The sequence below is a fragment of the Ambystoma mexicanum genome, chromosome 7p (assembly GCF_040938575.1).
Source record: "Ambystoma mexicanum isolate Mex_15411 chromosome 7p, UKY_AmexF1_1, whole genome shotgun sequence".
Lineage (NCBI taxonomy): Eukaryota > Metazoa > Chordata > Amphibia > Caudata > Ambystomatidae > Ambystoma > Ambystoma mexicanum.
Window position 1 is genome coordinate 170349553 of NC_090939.1, and position 8509 is coordinate 170358061.

An 8509-nucleotide genomic window follows, 5' to 3' on the forward strand; every position below is an offset into this window, starting at 1 on the left:
GACAAAGATGACACAGAGCAACACAGGTTTGATCCCTGGGTCTGCGCTTAGAAACCTCTGGGTATTAAGCACGTTATAAATAACCTATCATATCATATAATACCCCCCAGCCACACTTAGCAGAAAGGTGAGAATTGGGATCCAGTGAACTAACTGAGAGGCACTGAATAGTCCCCTTCCAAAAAAGAAAATAAGAAATGAGCGGGATGGTGGAAGCCCTTTTTGCCACCTGGGATTCGTTATACCTAGTCGTCTGTGGCATTCTCTCAAGAAGCAGAAAAGCTGCAGAATATCATGACACCCCTCTCACATAGTCCACAATGGCTATTACAAATGACATGCTCCCTTTGTCTCATTCAGCATTACACATGTGATGTAATCTTTGACAGAATGCTGACCTTCGCTCCCCAAATCCCTGAACATCAAGTGGAAATTTCATTTCTTGCTACCTGTTCCTAAACACATCCCCTCTTTCCAGAATCTTTTACAAAGAATACAGGTGACAACAGCAGTGGTTTTTACCTAAACCCGGCCATTGCAAAAGCTTGTTCCTGGGTCTTCCACGCTTCCTATGCCAATAGCTCCAGGTTATCCAGAGGGCAAGGTGACTCTATTGACGTTGTGCCTCAAACCCTAACATCACGTTACATCAGCTCTGATCGGTATCAACTGGCTTCCTGTTGCTTCCCCATTAATGTCAAGGTTTTATGCATTACCCACAATGCCTTCTGGGCTTCTGGACTAACATACCCCACGTGGAATATACAGATGTATTGCTAAAAACATTTTTCTTACACCATTAAGACAAAAGAAGCTTGGAGGAAGAACATGGGAAGTGGCTGGCGACACCCTTCGGAAAGACCTATCATTGGCTCTAATGATGGAGAAAAATCACCTACTCTTCAGGTAGAAACATACTTTACTTTTGAATAATTCCCTAGGTCCATACACCTAATCATGAACTTTTCTCTCAAATAGGATGACTTCTACCCTCTGGCTAAAAATCAACCAGAGAGCGTGGTATCCAGTCTTTGAGGCTCATTTTGAGGTTCCCGGTGTACCGGGAAACTGCTGTCACGTCTCCAATAACCGATATCTCGGTATTACTGGGATATTACGGGCAATGGAGATGGAGATGGGGTTGCCTGAATCACTGGCACCGTTAGTACCCGTGCCGGTGCTTCAGGCATTTATCTGCTGGTAAGGGCCTGATCTACCCGCAGGACAGGCCTGCTGGGAAAGATCAGAGCCCCTAGTGGCAGAGTTGGAGTTAACCGGCCTGGAAAGGTGCGGTATATGTTGTTACCAGCACTTTTATTCCGGACTGGCAAACTCATAATCAGGGGCTTTATATTGAAAAGAAAGGACATCGTTGGGGAAACAGTATTTATTTTCTCCCACTATCCAGTGTATTTTCCACATATTCTGGGACTGGAGTTTGTTTATATAACTATACCAGTTCTAGAGTATGTTGAGACTGCTGATAACTAGGAGAAACAAAAATGATAGTTGTTCTGAGCAATGTTTTTTTCTGGGACGTAATGACCTGGAACCAGAGAGCTTGAAGCTGAGGGAAGGGATATGTGATGAGGCCCCCTCTAAAGGGCATTAATGTGCTATATAATGCGCAGCTGCGTGAACTGATATTGACCAGTATTGAAATATGATTCTTTCAACAAAAAAAAATGTTAGTTAAACTTCATTTCGGTTTGAGCTCAATGAAAGCCCCTCCACCATGAACAAATGAGCCAAAAAGCTGCCAAGTACAGGATGATATGATAAGTTATTTATAACACACTTAATACGCAGAGGTTGTTAAGCGCGGATGCAGGGATCAAACCTGTGTTGCTCCATGTCATCTTTCCTTCAAGGCGAGCATGTTGCCCCTGAGCTATCCTCCCGGGACTTATGGAGAAAAGGAGTTATGAAAAACATGATTAAAGCAAGGCCAAGCAATATGAATCAGGTGTGGAGACAGGGATATTATTAGCGTGGTAGTTTAAGAAAGATTAGATCAAAAATTTTATGAAAAAGACATCATTGCCACATGGGGCGGAGAGGAGGAGTAGGATAATTGTTGAAGCGTTTCGGAGCTACTATGGAAAATTGTATACACAAGAATTGCCACCTGGGGATGTGGGTATGTTGTAGTTATAGATTAATGTTCCTATTCCATACCATAGGAAAGATCAGTGTCGGGGTGGGAGGCGGGCGGGGTGTATAGCAATGTTGTAGGGTGGATTAAACAGTTACCCTCTGAAAAAGCACCAGGTGCAGATGGGGGAATTTTACAAGAATGTAATAATACGTCAAGTTCTGCTAAAGGTTTTTATTCACATTCTGCACTACACGATATGTCCACCCTCTTGGGATGATCACACATAACAGCCCTGAAACCTGGAAAAATTGAGACAGTCTACCAATCCTACGCCCCCATTTTACTAATAAATTGAGATTCTTAGAACTTAATAAAAATCTTCACAATGGCTTCAATTTAGTTGCATGACAACTAATACATGACTTCAGCAATGGTGTTCAGTACGTCAGGGGTTAAAGACACAGCCAAGCATGCGTTTCTCTGCTACAGATCATGCCAGATCCACTGGGAGTCCACTTGCAACAGAAAGTGTTTGGCAGGGGGCTGTGCATACATGCTGGCCACCCTGTCAAGCACCTGCTTGGTTCTAAGGATAATTGGATCCGGTTGAACTATCCAGGACTACAGTATACTGAATGATAGGATTTTCACCCAGTTCCAAATCCTATCATTCAAATGCGAGGGCTGCCATCTACCTCCTACACATTTTGACTTAGCAATAGAACATGTGGCTCTCCTCAATAGAAAGGATCAAAGGATTAGGGGGTTCAATATCAAACAGGAAAGGATGTATGTGAAAAATTCGAAAATTACATTTCGAGGTGGAAAAGACGAAGGTTTTTTGGTGGAATTTGCCGTAATTATTTTTGGCTGTTTACACTTTTTTTTAACATAACGCACCCCCCCACTTCCTTGTAGCTTAAGTTATACCCTTGCCCCAACCCATCTATTTTTTAATGAAAATGTGCGAAGAGTTTGCAAATATTCAGCAAAAAAAACTCGATCTTTTCCAGCTCGAAATTTTTGCAGCATTTGTTTTTTTTTTGGGTGATACCAACAGGAAAACGTAGAGATCAGATGACATCAAGATGCATTCTACTTGTGGGAGTAAACTTGCTTAATCAATCTACTCAGTTTTGCAAACTTGGGCTCATCTTTCTGCTTATGAAGTTCTCAAGTTTTGCAAATCTTTCAAAATGTGCCTTGTTCAACAACTAACCAACCACTAATCCCAATGGACGCACAGGACACAACTCACAGTGCTGATCTAATGTTAAATGTTTGCCAGACCAAACACTGGCTAACCACACCCTCTTGAGCACTCCGCTGGTCTTGCGCTTGCTCCGCGCTTTAAACAAGAAAATTAAATAATAATAATAATAAAGTGAATGAGGCAGGAATGGCTCAGAATCAGCTGAGATGTCATTCTGTGTTGGAAAAGACCTCCATTAGATGTTAGGTAGTGTATGTTGCATAACCGTGGAGCAGGGTGTTCAAGGTTATTGTTGGCTATCATTTGATAGAAGTTAAGCAACGTCCTAACGCAGCTGTTTATCTCCCAAAATGAATTCTAGGGCGCATTACAATAAAACAAAATATCAGTTATCCCTAACTTTTCTTTCCTTCTTGGCAATCTTCTCTTTCTCATACCTCATGTCTATTTCAATATATTGCAAGTGGGTAATTACATGATTAATTTGTACTCACAAAACTCACAAACGTAGCTAGAAAAAGCAGCCACAATCCAAACTCAATGGGGATGGACCTGCTCTAATTTGAAGTTATTTTTTTAAAGCAGACGCTTTAAAGCCATGCAGATATCCTTGAATGTGCAAACACCTATTAGCTATTTAGTTACGATTTTACCCCTTGCCTACCGTCAGAAGGTTTTGGCCAAATCACTACAATTCAAAACTCAGGGGAATCATTTTAATATCATTTGTATGGTCCAAATTAGGTTAAAAGAATTCTGCCAAATGGATTTTCTCACAGTATATACCACTGTAGGGCTCCCCACAGCTCAAGGATGTTCTGAATTAATGTTTTTTAGACTCCTTTTAATGGGTGACTGTTTCTGATTAGATCAGAGTGTCCTGGCTGAATATCTTCAGTGATTGAAGACTCTGGAAATTAAGCTTAGTCAATCACTTTCAAAGTTGAAGTATATGCAGCTGGTAAAGACTACTGAGCCCACAGAGAAAATATCTTCTTTACGTTATCTCACTGACATTGCAAATGAACTACTTTCCTCTAGAACTGCAGCATTACATCTACCAGCAAGCTACCACACTGCAAGAGATAGTAATACATGAGAACACATGCTGAGACAAACCTGGTCACTAGACCTAGGAGATGGCATTTTGAAGAAACACTTCTCAGGGGCACAAGGGAGGACGACAGATGGCCTGCGAGGAGGGCATTGCCCCCCTCCAGGTGGGATAGGACCAGTGCTTGAATGGTGGATCTAAAGCTGTCGGGAGGGAGGAAGGGCTTGACATTTTGCAAGAGGGAGAGCTGATACCAAGCTATCTGACTTTTCTTAGCTATTTGTGTCTTGATGGAGAGGTGTTTGTCGATTTGGAACCTGAGGGACTTTGTGCAGGAGGTGAGCTCGGGTGTGAAGCCCTCAGAGTTCATGTTTGATAGCCAGGTCTGTATGTCTGGGTGTTCGGTGTTGTTGGTGAAGAGTAGGAATTAGGTCTTGGAGGGGTTGAGCTTCAAGCATGATCAGCGAGAGGCAGGTTCTGAGCCTGTGGAGGTCATTGATGGAGTTGATCTTGAGGTATAGCTGTGTGTCATTGGCGGATTGGTGGATGTGGATGTTTTGTGTGGCTAGGAGGGCTCCCAGCGGCACCATGTGTAGATTGAAGATCATTGGGGAGAGGATGTAACCATGCAGGACTCCACAGGTGACGGGTAGCATTGGTGATCTAGAGGATTCCATCTGAACAAAGTGCTGGCCGATGGCAAGGTAGGACCTGAACCAGCGTAGAGCAAGGCTGCTAAACCCCATGAGCCGATATAGGGTGTCCGTGAATACCTGGTGGTCTACTGTGTTGAAAGCGTCCGAGAGGTCGAGTAGCACCAGGAGGCACGGGTGGCTTTAATCAAGGATGTTGAGGGCATTGTTGACCACCTGTATGGTTGCCATCTCTGTGCTGCATCTGGGTCTGAACCCTGATTGGAAGGTTTGGCGCTGATATGTTGCTGCAGTTGCGCGGCACCCGATTTCTGAATGATCTTACCTATGTGTGATGGGGCAATAGTTACCTAGGTTGTCAGGATCCAGAGTGGGTTTCTTTAGAAGCGGGAGGATATGTCCTGTGTTTAGGGTCAATGGGAAGGTGCCTTGAGTTAGGGAGCTGTTGATAATTTCCAGGTGGGGAAGAAGAGCTTGTGCGGGGAGGGTCTTGAGGATGGATGCTGGGAGGACATTGTCTGTATACGATGTGGCTTTGAGGGCAGTCTCACGATATGCTACAGCATATGTTAAGTCAGACGCATGAAATTGCTTCAGTATATGTCTGCCACACGTACCATATGCCACTATTATGTTATGCTACTTGTATGATTTGCCATAACTGTGTTGTCGTGTCATGTGTATGACACATCACACGTATGTTATGCCACAAGTGCTTCCATGGAAACTCTAGAGAGAGCAGAATTATGCACATGTGATTACTTGAATGTCAGGGGTTATTATTTGAGGCCAGGAGCAGTAGAATGATATGATATTTTATTTATATCGTGCTCATACATAAGTGTTTCAGAGCGCGAATTGAAGCTACTGCTATTGAAGCTATTGCAATTGTTCATGTTGTCCCACAGTAGCCACAATCGGCTTCTCAGTTATCGCATGATCTGGGTACTCTACACACGCTCCCCGAGGATGTGCGCCCCAAGCATAGCATCCGACCAAACCCCAAGATTACTGGGGATTAATCATCTCCTGCTACAGTTACAACCCCTACTGTCATCTGGGTTGTGGGCGGATTGTCAGCCATTTTCATTTCACCCGCCTGCCTGCCCTGATACGCGAAGGTATAGGTTATAGACGGTCGTGCGCCATCACCGTACGGATGATACCGCACCGCGGAACATGGCTCTGTGAACTACCAGGAGTTAAGGACGGTGAAAAGGTGAGACTAGGGTGCCATGTTAGGGAGTGAATTCATACACTTGTTCTTTTCAAAAAGGCAACAACATCACTTTCAACCTTTTAAGGATGTACCCCTTTATTTAGCTAACACATATTTGTGTGCGCTAGTTGTTATATATTTAGGTAATCCCTAGGGCAAGGCCATAAATCAAAAATCGGTGCCAGTCTACTAGAGATAAACAAAAATGTATAATTACTTTTAGGAAGAGGGCCATTAATACCGTGATGAGAAGATCCGGTCTGAGCAATGAAGTTAATCAGCTGCAGTTACATGTCTTCTTGTTCCGGTGAATGATTCGTTAGCTCCGGGACAATCAGTGATGGATTTAGATAAGTCTGTGTAATATTATCCAATGTTCACTCAGTGACCCCTCACTACATCTTAATCCACTAACTCGGACAACACCACATGCGAATGGACTGTAAAATGGCGGCTCTCCTTTCCGGGTTGTCAGCCCCACTCTGTCTGCATCAAGGCTTCTAGTCCAGTCCACGCCCTTCTGGCTGACCTGGGAATCAGGAACTTTGGCCGGGCCTGTCAGTGGTGTTAAGGCCGTGTAACCTTTCTAGCATGTGTTGGCCACTGAACATAAAGAAAACATACCAAAATACCGCGTTTACAATAATGCACCCAAAGCGTGCAAGCCATTATACCAGGAATGACTTGCACGCTTTTCCTGCATTGGGCCCAGATTCCATAAATTGTTAAAGTCCACGTTTATTAGCACACACTGGTGATACAGTGGCAGAACGCCTTTTCTGCACTGGTCAACTGATGCAAATGCCATTATAAAGCGCTTAATATCAAGAGGTTTTGAGGGGCGGACCCGGGGATCGAACCTGTGTTGGTTGTGCCGTCTTGCTTCCAAGGCCAGTAAGTTGCCCCTGACCTAACCTCCCGGGACGGAAGTACAGGACTTCCTTGCACATGTGGAAAATGGCCTAGCAGTGGGACAATTTTTACAAAAAATTAAGAGTGATGGGTGGCAGGTTTTGAATCAACCATAACCACTGGCATTGCTCTGGGTTACCCACCCTGCCATCGTTTTTAGCCTACAGTGTTGTTGCCGAATATGAAAAACCATAGACAAAACAGGTTTGGTCCCACCCCAAAAGAACCAAACTGCTAAGCCACATCTCACAAGAAACCAGACTCCAAGAAACCCCTGCACTAATGCAAAGCTGCCATCTGGCCACAGATGTATAGGTGCATCTCGAACTGTCTTCACTGCCATCACTGCCATCACTGCCAGAGGGGTTGCTAGGTCTGTAAAAGACCCGGGGCTATGCTAACGCTGGGACTGTCGGGACTAGGGGCTAGGCAGCTTCTATCCAGGGCTACAACAACCAAAAAAGCAGTGCCTCTGATATGATAGGTTATTTACAATCGCGCTTAATACCCAGAGGATTCTCAGCGCAGAGCCAGGGATCGAACCTGTGATGCTCTGTGTTTTTCTGCTTCCAAGGTGAGCACATAGCCCCTAAGCTATCCTCCCGAGACAATCACTGTGAAGCGATGGCCCATCTCGATAGACCGCATGAGCATATACATGGGTTTGCCTGAAATGACTCACACCTTCTGGACATAAACAGAGGTACTGATCGCGAATACAAAATCCGGCAATTGGGCGTTAATGCCTGGTAATGCCTATGATCGGGCCCGCGGACCCTTCTGCCGTCGGATAGTTCCAATTGTCTGAAGGTTGTCTTGAACCCACATCTAACCTCCACTTCACCCAAACACCCGCATGTCTGCATGGGAAGTCCTTACCTGGTTGCTGGTGCAGGGAGGCTTTGCCAGATCGTGGGTCTCCTACTCTGGCAGTGGCGCCGGCCTTTCCCCGGGGAGTGTATCTGCGCGGAACTGGACTTTGATTGGTCAAAGGTTGATGTAACAGGTGATCTATTTAACTGCAGTCCTGCTGATCACCAATGCGCCCCTTCTGTAACTGCGGACTCATTTGCTTTTATCAAGTCCTCTTGCCTTGCACAGGAGCTTGACGCCCGCAGCGGAGTCATTTCACCGAAACCACAGGGGCTGTAAATGGTGTCCAAGGAGGTTGTGATCGAAACTCTGCTCTGCCCAGCTTGGCCAATACTGGCATTTTTGGTCATGCCAGTAAAGCATGAGTGCATTGTCTCTTTTGTATTGTGAATGCATGGTAGTGGGTTGGGGAGGGATCACTTACAAGCTGGTAAGATAGCTCAGCGGGTTCAGCACTGGCTGCTGCGATCTATGTGTGATCTGAATG

The 8509-nt window shown here is 44.9% G+C and overlaps 1 protein-coding gene across 4 annotated transcripts in view; it reads right to left on the reverse strand.

Moving 5' to 3' along the window:
- PDZK1 (PDZ domain containing 1) overlaps positions 1–8120 on the reverse strand; it is a 201815-nt gene extending 193695 nt beyond the window's left edge. The window contains exon 1 of one of the 4 annotated variants that reach the window (XM_069636013.1): positions 8029–8120. The gene's annotated coding sequence lies outside the window, so the exon portion shown is untranslated. The remainder of the gene's footprint in view (positions 1–8028) is intronic. The other 3 variants (XM_069636010.1, XM_069636012.1, XM_069636011.1) reach the window with 3 other exon arrangements.
- Positions 8121–8509: the final 389 nt, after the last annotated feature.